The sequence below is a fragment of the Macaca nemestrina genome, chromosome 4, assembly GCF_043159975.1.
Source record: "Macaca nemestrina isolate mMacNem1 chromosome 4, mMacNem.hap1, whole genome shotgun sequence".
Taxonomy (NCBI): Eukaryota; Metazoa; Chordata; class Mammalia; order Primates; family Cercopithecidae; genus Macaca; species Macaca nemestrina.
The window spans coordinates 85,727,275-85,737,092 of NC_092128.1; the positions used below are offsets into that span (position 1 = coordinate 85,727,275).

General features: G+C 32.1%; 1 protein-coding gene across 5 annotated transcripts in view; it reads right to left on the reverse strand.

Moving 5' to 3' along the window:
* Window positions 1–9,415, reverse strand: part of LOC105475613 (diacylglycerol kinase beta) — an 835,473-nt gene extending 826,058 nt beyond the window's left edge. For 4 of the 5 annotated variants that reach the window (XM_071094904.1, XM_071094900.1, XM_071094901.1 and 1 more), the window contains exon 1: window positions 9,252–9,415. The gene's annotated coding sequence lies outside the window, so the exon portion shown is untranslated. The remainder of the gene's footprint in view (window positions 1–9,251) is intronic. The other variant, XM_071094898.1, reaches the window with a different exon arrangement.
* Window positions 9,416–9,818: the final 403 nt, after the last annotated feature.

The window sequence follows — 9,818 nt, forward strand, 5'->3', positions numbered from 1 at the left end:
ACTAATCTCATGTACATTCGTAAGTAAAATTATAATTTGGTTTAACACACAGCAATGAAATAGAACTGAGTGATAATAATATAGCAAAACCACCCTTCATACCTTGTTAAACTTACATTGGCCTGACATCAAAAGAATATAAAACTATTAAAAAAGAAGTCTCATTATTTCAAAAATCACATGTTTGGCCCTTCAGTGCTCTCTTTTATTTGGCACTGGTCCTATATAATGAAAACCATTTTTCAACTCACACATAGGCATACTCTAAAATAGCAATTTCCATTTCGATCCTTTGATTACATTTTTGTGCATCATATGACTCTATACTTCTGTCAAAAAAACTGTATCCTCCCAAACCTGACACCCTGGTTGAATTTTTTTTTTTCCTTGAAGAATATGTTTATTGACAATAATTTTATAAATATTCTAAAATAATTTCAAAAGTTCTTAAACTTAAAATGTCTAAAATCTTCTGTTTAATAGTTGAAATAAAATCTTAATATTGGTTGAAGTTTTTTCCTCCATAAAAATTTTATTACAACAGTCCATGCTAACAATTTCCTTCTCCTATTTTCTACAGGTTAAAAAGTAAAATATAATTTGACTCTTAAATTTGTCCCCCTGATTAGACATATAGTACACTGATGAACCAAGTCTTAAGAGACTTTTTTATATCTCACATAGTACAACATGAAAGATGTAATAAAAGCTTACTAAATAATTTTTAATGAGTCAAGTTGGTACTATCAGAATGGATTCACATCCCTTTCCTTATTCAAGGGAAAATTCTAATTAGATATAAATCGTGAAATTTTCAAGGGAATGCATACATACGTTTGTGCATATATATGTGTATTTTTTTTTTTAATAGAGACAGGGTCTCACCGTGTTGCCCAGGCTGCTGGTCTTGAACTCCTGGCCTCAAGCAGTCCTCCTATTTCAGTGTCCTGACATGCTGAGATTATAGGCTTGAGCCACCACGCCTGGCCTTTACGGGAACATTCAATCAAAGTTGTTTACTGCCTGAGCTTGTGCTGCTTCCATTAGAACAGACTGACCAGATGAGAGATTTGTTTGGATTTTTATTTTTGGCTCCATTCCATGGAATAACCTCAGGCAATCTAATTAATTTTTGATTTTGTTCCTTTTTTGTCAGCTCAAATATAGAGATATTATAAAGATAAATAATTGAGAATCAGAGAAGGGACTATATATAATTACTGAGAATATTTTATTACATACCATATACAATCTACCTTGCAGAATGTTAAATAAAAATAAAATGATGCAAGATGCTTAATATATAAAGCCCTTTCAAATTTCATCTTAAGGAAATATTATGCATGAATTGTTCATTGTACAATAGCTTTTGATGTATTTTATTCATTTTATATATAATGCAAACTTTTGCAATAAACCAGTTATTTGAAATTAACCAATTTAGTGAAATGCTTTGTGGTAGTTATTGGTTCACTTAAACTACTGAATTGATTTTAACTTTTATTTTTAGACTGAAACTTTAGCTGGTTAGCTGCAGAATTTTTTACTTGAAAGATGGAAAATTTTAAATGAAAACCTTAATCCATATGTGCTGAGGAAAATCTAGGAGGATTTCAAAACTCCTACATAAGAATGCAAACAAACTATTTCATCCACAGCACATCCTAAAGAACAAGTGTTTTCTGACTTGATTTATTTTTATTTTCATATATATTTTTTTGATTTTTGTTTTTTTGAGATACAGTCTTTGTTGCCCAGGCTGGAGTGCAATGGCACTATCTCAGCTCACTGGAACTTCTGCCTCTTGGGTTCAAGCAATTCTCCTGCCTCAGCCTCCCAAACTGGGATTACAGGCATGCACCACCATGCCTGACTATATTGTATTTTTAGTAGAGATGAGGTTTCACCACGTTGGCCAGGCTAGTCTTGAGCTCCCGACTCAAGTGATTAACCCACCTCAGCCTCCCACAGTGCTGGGATTACAGGTGTGAGCCACCGCCCCCACCCCCTGTTTTCTGACTTTAGAAGCATGTGATTGACTCTTTAAAAAAAAAAAAAAATATATATATATATATATGTATATATATATATATATATCTTTCATAATTAAAAACGAACCTTTATTTTTTGATTTGGCCCAATTTTATACTTATTTTTCTGCAAAAATGTAATTACAGAGCTTAAGAAACTGGAAATATTCTTACTGGTGAATTGTTTAAAATGCTAAAAGTAAGTAACTTATGTAAGACTAATGAATTGCAGTGGAAAATTTTATACAGATAAAATAATTAGAGCAAAATGTATTAGAGAGATCGAGAGAGAGAGAGAGAGAAACAAAATCTAAAGTTAGTGCAAGGCAATAACTTACTCTAATAATTGCTGAGGATCAATGAGTATTTCTATTTCTGACAAACGTATAGTGAGGAAAAAGGACTGACAGCTCATTCAGCCACACTCGATATAACAGAGAAATTCAAAACTGAAATACCTTTGTCCACTTTCTGCTTAATGCTACTGGTTGCAAATAGGTAATAAATATTAACATGATCCTCTTTACGTCTTTTTATCTCAAGACAAGTTTGATCTTTGTTCTCATCTCTTTTTTTTTCAACAAAACATTAAGATATGGAAAGTATAAAAACAAACTGCCATTGACGTACTTTCACATTAATGAAGGAACACTAAGCTTGCTTTTAGTTGATAAGTAACAATTAGAACGTGAACAATTTTTTAAAATTAGTTTCTAACTTGAGGCTTTAGAATATTTTATTTGAATAATCTTTGATCTATTGTGTTTGTGTATATGACAACTTGAATCAAGCTAAATGTAATATTGTTTTCACAGTAAAAAACATCTATGGTAGTAAATTACCTACTTGTGGCTCCTTTAAATATAGATGGAATCAAAATCATAGGATTTCAAGAGGACTCTTTGTGAAAAAAATATTTAATAAGTTCTTTTATGATTGGAAATATAAAAATCCTAACTATCTTTTCCCATTCACGTTCCTGGGATTCCTTTTTTGCCTTGAGTAATTTACCTAATAACCAAATCTCAACTTTGAAGGAAGCTGAGTGTCATCCAGCCATTTCTATTAGCCATTGTTTGGATTCTCCCTACAAGGCCACAGAGAGAGTTCTCATTCTTTACCCAAAAATTCCCAGTGAAAAAATTCAGGCCTTTTGCTCTGGAAAAGCATGGAATAATTAAACTGACCCTGTCAAAATGGAAGTAAAATGTGACATTTCTCTTGAAATGTAGCATATGACATTCTTTATTTGAACATACACATTTATTAAATCACAGGTAATTTAATGTTTTTAGCATATTGACCATACATTTGCATCATGCAAATAATGTGATGTGTTTGTTTAAAAGTTAATACTATTATTTTGGGCATTTTCTTACTATGTATTTTCAGCTACATCTTTAAACCTAAATATAAGAGAGTCCATTCATTTTTGCAGAATTATTTTTACTGGTTTTCCAGTCTGTCATTTATTTTGATGATTCATTGTCTTGACCAGCATTATGCTATTTGTAAAAGACTTAACAAAAACAATCATAACAATTGCAGCAACAGATGATGGTGATACCAGAGAACAACCAAAGGAAGGCAGAATCGTGATATTACCGTCTATCAGTTTTTCTTAAGACTTCTTGTATCATAAATAAATTTAGATGAATATCAACTTCATACTTTCAGATCTTGCAAAACACTGATGCTAATCCCTGTCTAACACAAATATGTCTGGGTGATACTAAAGAAGGGTGATTGCATATACCCTCCAGCTTAGGAAACTGAGTTACAGTCAGGTTTCAATGAACAATGGGGATACTTTTTGAGAAGCATGTTGTTAGGTGATTTCCTCTTTGTGTAAACATTGTAACTGTACTCATACAAACCTAGATGACACAGACTACTACAGGGGTCCCCAACCCCAGGCCAGGGAGCAGTATCTGTCTGTGGCCTGTTAGGAACCAGGTTGCACAGCCGAAGGTGAGTGGTGGGCCAATGAGCATTACTGCCTGAGTTCTGCCTTTTGTCAGATCAGCAGCAGCATTAGATTCTCACAGGAGCATGAACCCTATTGTAAACTAAGCATGCGAGGGATCTAGGTTGTGTGCTCCTTTTGACAGTCTAATGGCTAATGACCCCAAAATCATGCATTCCCCAATCCCCATGGAAAAATTGTCTTTCATGAAACAGGTTTCTCATGCCAAAAAGGTTGGGGACCACTGGTCTACTATACAACTAAGCTAAATGTTATAGCCTATTGCTTCTAGGTTGCAAACTTGTATAACACGTTACTAAACTGAATACTGTAGGCAATTATAACACAATGGTAAGTACTTATGTATTTAAACATATCTAAACATAGAAAAGGCAATGTGTTATACCAACACATTATGACATTATGAAGTCTAAGACATCACTAGACTATAGAAAATTTTCATTTTTACTATAAATTATTATAGTGTAATTATCATGTAATTCTTTGCACATGTAGTCCATCCTGGAATGAAACATCATTATGTGGCATGTGACTGTATTTGAAAGTGAAAATGTATGGGATCAATAGATCATTAGGTGCAGTAACATGGGTTGGGCTTAATTAATGCCAACAAATTATATTATGTAACTTCAATCATTCATTCTTTCATTTACTGAAAAAAAAATTAAAAGTTTTGTAAAGATTGGCTGCTACCAATGATGATGATGATGATGATGATGATGATGATGAACTATCAGCATCACATGCCAGGCATCCTCCTACATCTGGGGAATTCAGCAATGAACAACATAGAGTTTCTTTTCTCACAAAACTTAACACTTCCTAAGAGGGAATCAGACAATATACCAAAAAAAATAGTATGGCTTCCAGAAGTGACAAGTGCTATGAAGAAATAAAACAGGGTAATGTGAAACTGTAGAAACTTGAGGCAGAAAGAAGTTTGGCAAATAAAGTAAAAAAAAAAAAAAAAAAAAAAAAAAAAGATTTATAAAGCTATAATGTTCAATAAATGTTAGTTGATTGAATACATGAAAAAGTGAGTTACTCATAGGAAAAATGAAATGAAGGAATGAAGGAATAAATAAATAAATGAATGAAAGGAGAATAAAACACATAGCATATCCTCAAAATGCTCCCATGTCATCAATCACAAAATGAAAGCAGGTAAAATTGCCCACTTGTTTTCATACCTTTTCCCCAAAGGTGAATGACTGCCTTGCTGTAATTCTCCCCCTGACTCTCAAAGGCAATACTTTTATCTTGCTTTAACAGGGATGCAAATCTTGAAGCCAGGAATACACTGCATAGTATTCTTTGAATCTCTTTTTCAAATGTTAACCCCAAACTCCTCCCCAGCCATGGACACCATTTCTGAATGGCAGGCTGGAGTGCAGATGGACAGTGTACACTAGGATGGCACAGATACTAGGGAAACAAGGCCAGGATATGGCAGGGAAGGTGTCACAGAATTCTTGAATAATATTTTCGTAAAGCTCTAAAGTTTCAAATGCAAATCTGAATGAAATACAATTAGCATTTACTTTCCTTTTCCCAAGGAGTCAAATAAGGTAAACTTTTGTGTCACAATGAAAAGAAAACTAAGTCAGAGCTCTCTTCGTGATGATTTCAATTGCTGGGATTAATCTCTCAGTTGAACAGCATCTGCAGGTGGGATTATTCTTCTGCTGCTTCTGTTCAACTCAAAATATTTTCTGACAGATGGTGATAGCAAGTAAATAAGACGTGTATTTCAGAAGCTGGAGAATTCTTGGGCTCATGAAAGGAACAATAGTCATAAATAAATATATTTCAAAGTGTCCCTATGTTGACTGAGCTCTGAGATATTAGAGGGAAAAATCTCATTCGTATTGCAGGAAATCAAGTTTCCTACCTCCTTTCCCACTTCTGAATAATATTAACAAAAAGCTTGTGGTGTACTCTTGGCAGAAAACTCTAGCCACAAGATAGCTGACTGTGTGAACATTAAATACAGTACTTTTACAAGAATTATTTGGTTCAAGATTTGTAGCTGAGTAAAAATTCCTAGCCAATTTTTCATATTCTAACTGCAAGACAGTCAATTGAATTTAAAGCAACATTTGTGAAAACAACTAGGCTTATTTAGGAAAAAGGATAAAAAAAGAAATAATAAGTACATTAAAATTAAACTTATCAAATGCAACACTGTGGAAAAATTCCTGGATAGATGAAAACCTTTTATTTATTTTTATTTTCTTTAAAAAGTCACAGCAATGCCTAGGCTTGCCTACAAAAGGATATTGAAAGCACTTTTTTTTTTTTTTTTTGAGATGGAGTTTCACTTTTGTTGCCCAGGCTGAAGTGCAGTGGCACAATCTCAGCTCACTGCAACCTCGGCCTTCTGGGTTCAAGCAATTCTCCTGACTCAGCATCTTGAGTAGCTATGATTACAGGCGTGCACCACCACGCCCAGCTAATTTTTTGTACTTTTGGTAGAGACGGAGTTTCACCATGTTGGCCAGGCTGGTCTTGAACTCCTGACCTCAGGTGATCTGCCAGTCTAGGCCTCCCAAAGGGCAGAGATTACAGGTGTGAACTGCTGCGCCCGGCCCATTGAAGGCATTTTTAAAGCAACTCAAGATGATGTTGCTACAGACAATAACGGCAGGCCACTTTACATTAGGTTCTAGGTGTGAAAAAAATTAGTCTGGAATGCCTATTTTATTCACAAGTGCCATTTTCACCATGTATTGAAAATAAACTAAAGCTTAATATATCATCATTCTATAACATAAATACTAGTAAAATTCTCCATTTTTTATTTAATATATTTCTAAATTTTAGAATTCCTTATGTACTCTAAAAGCTATTTGATGTAACTTTTGCTGGCAAACTGGACTATATCATTTTGTGACTAACAGAGATTGTGCTTCTCCTTTTATCCTAAATTTATAAGCAACAATTTTTTATTCATTTCCAGATTGGTTAACTAAAGCATTTGTTTTCCAATCCATAGGAAAGGAAAAGAAAAAAATAACTTGCTACCTTCTCCTTCTGACTTGTTCTAAAATCACTGAACTTAAATAAATTTAAAACATTAGATGAAAGAGTAATCATCACACTGAAGTGATGAATTAAAGACATGACTAGTATTCCATTAGATCTGAACTCAATTTCTTAAGATTTGAATGCCTCTTATAAGAACATAATTGCTGATGTCCTCTCAAAGATTGTTAAAAAAAAAAAAAAAAAAAGAAGACAAAATCTACTGTTGCTTAAATCTTCAAATAAAAAATTATTATTAGGAAATTGGATTCTAAGTTTATCTCTTTAAAATTTTTAACAGAGAGATTAAAATGTAATTATAGTGAAATATATCATTGGATTACAAAGAAGAATATGCACATACTTATCTTTCCACTCTAAACACAAAGCATGTGAATGTATGTTTGCATATGTGTGTACATATATGTATAGGTGGGAACTTGAAGAAAGTGAGTTAATGTTATATAGGGTCTAGGAAATCCAACTAATGCTTGCATTATATGATAAAAATAGGTTAGATGGATGGTTTGGAACAGATTTTTTTAATGATATACAATATGCTCTGCTAAAGGCTTATTTTAAAATAGAAACTATAATTTGTAGGGGAAGTATGCCTCTAGAAAATAAATCTCTTACAAGGCAATCAATTTTGAATTTTTTTCACTAAAAATACAAGTCTGAAATCCTCCCGTCTTGAAGTTTCTATGCATCCAACAGACTTTTGAATATATTTATTCTCTGCTTATGTCTATGCTTACCTCTATTTAATTTTTATTTAAATACTATTAAGAATATTTAAAACATTTTAATTGAAATTAAATGTATTTTCTTCTTTGTCTATATTGTGCATATTATAGCCACAGTCAGTATAAGTTAGAAAATATTGTTTAGTTAAATTAATATAATCAAAATATATGTGTCTGGACTCTAAAACAGAAATTGATACAATAACATATGGATTGAAAATTAAGTTAATCATACTATTTATCAGAGAGACCTGGAGCTACTTATTTTCCATGCTCAATTTTTCTATTTCTCAATTGTTCTAAATAGGTAGTTGAGTAATACTAAAAACATACTTTGAGTTTTTGCATTAGTTAATACACTCAGAATAACACACCCTTCACCAAAGATATTTCTGTTTTTCTTTCAGTGTCTCTAGCACCAAATAATGCATTAGAAAAAAAATAGCCTTTTAATCATGTTTATGCAATTAAGAAATTATAAGGCATTAAAGTGACCATCTCTGAGATTACAGCCCATATTATATATGATGTATAACAGTCACATTGTCTTAATTGGCCAAAATAAATAGAATTTTAAATTTAAGACAGGTTGTGTACATATAAATTACATATAAAAATAAATCTAAAATATATTTTTTATAATAATAAATTCAAAATATTTAAATATATAAATATGTAAAATAAATTTAAAACATATAAATTTAAAATTATTTAAAATAAATTTAAATCATATTATTTAAAATATATTATTTAAATTAACCAAGTCTTATCAGGAAGGAATTCCTCTTAAGAGTTTTGGATTTGGCTCAGATCAAATAAAAAGGCAAACATTACTGGGAAAATTGCCATTTGTCAACTGTTCCATGTCATATCATGTGGTAATACAGTTCTTTAAACACCAAATGTCAGAATACTGACACTATACTGTACAAACTAAAACAAGTACAAAATTGAGCATAAATAACCCAAAAATACTGGCAGCTGTGCATTTGTAAATGAGTGGTGTTTGTGATGACTAATACTTTATTCCTACGGTTATAACACGCTGCATGTATTTTCTGCAGGACACCCCTGGGGAAAGGGGGCAAAAAATACATGAGAAACAAGTTATTTTTCAACAACAACAAAGATTTTAAATCTTTGCTTAATTAAAAAAGGAATAGTAGAAGTAGATGACTCACTTCTATCTTTAAAAGCTGAAAATTAAAAATTATGCAACATCCTAAAAGTATAAAGACTGATTCAAATGTTACGTCACGTAATAATCTTCAAATATATCTCAAAACTCACCTATTTAGACTATTTGTTCCTATAACTGAATTGTACTTTAAGTGCAAAATATAATCAAATAAAGAGAAGGGCATTTATTCCATCAAATAGGTCCTTATATTATGATAAAACCATGCTTCCCTTTTAATTGATCAAAAAGTTACAGTATACATTTTTCAAATATTCAAATCTTACCTTTAGAGAAACATTAATATGAATTGTTTCTTCATCCAACTGTGATTCAACATTCCCTAGCCAGTAAGGTACTAATTTATGTACAAAAGCAGAGGTCCTGTGTGTTATATTTTATTCAGAAATATAGATGACATTTCCTTTTACTAGGTAGCTTGGAGTGACTAGTTCTTGTCACAATGTTGTCATAGTGATAGTGACATCAATGTACTTCATGATAATCAGTGCAGCGATTTATCTGAGAAAAATAACAGCACCGATTTCTAGTGTATTTTACATTTCAAAATGTCATCAAGTATACTGTTTAATCTATTACAGGTAAATTCCTTTCTTAAGTAGATCACCCAGGACTTTAGATGAATTGATAGCTATATGTATCTGTGAAATGCAGACAAAAACAGTGTCTGAATGGATGATGGGGGTATTGGTGAACATAGCCAAGAGATCATAATTAACCGGTTGCTAAGGAAGATTTTGCTCTCAAGTGCCTTTGCCAAATACAAAATCTCCTCAAGTCATGAGCTCAATTTAATTATTTTGTTAAATCCTTTTTAATGTTTTTTGGACTCC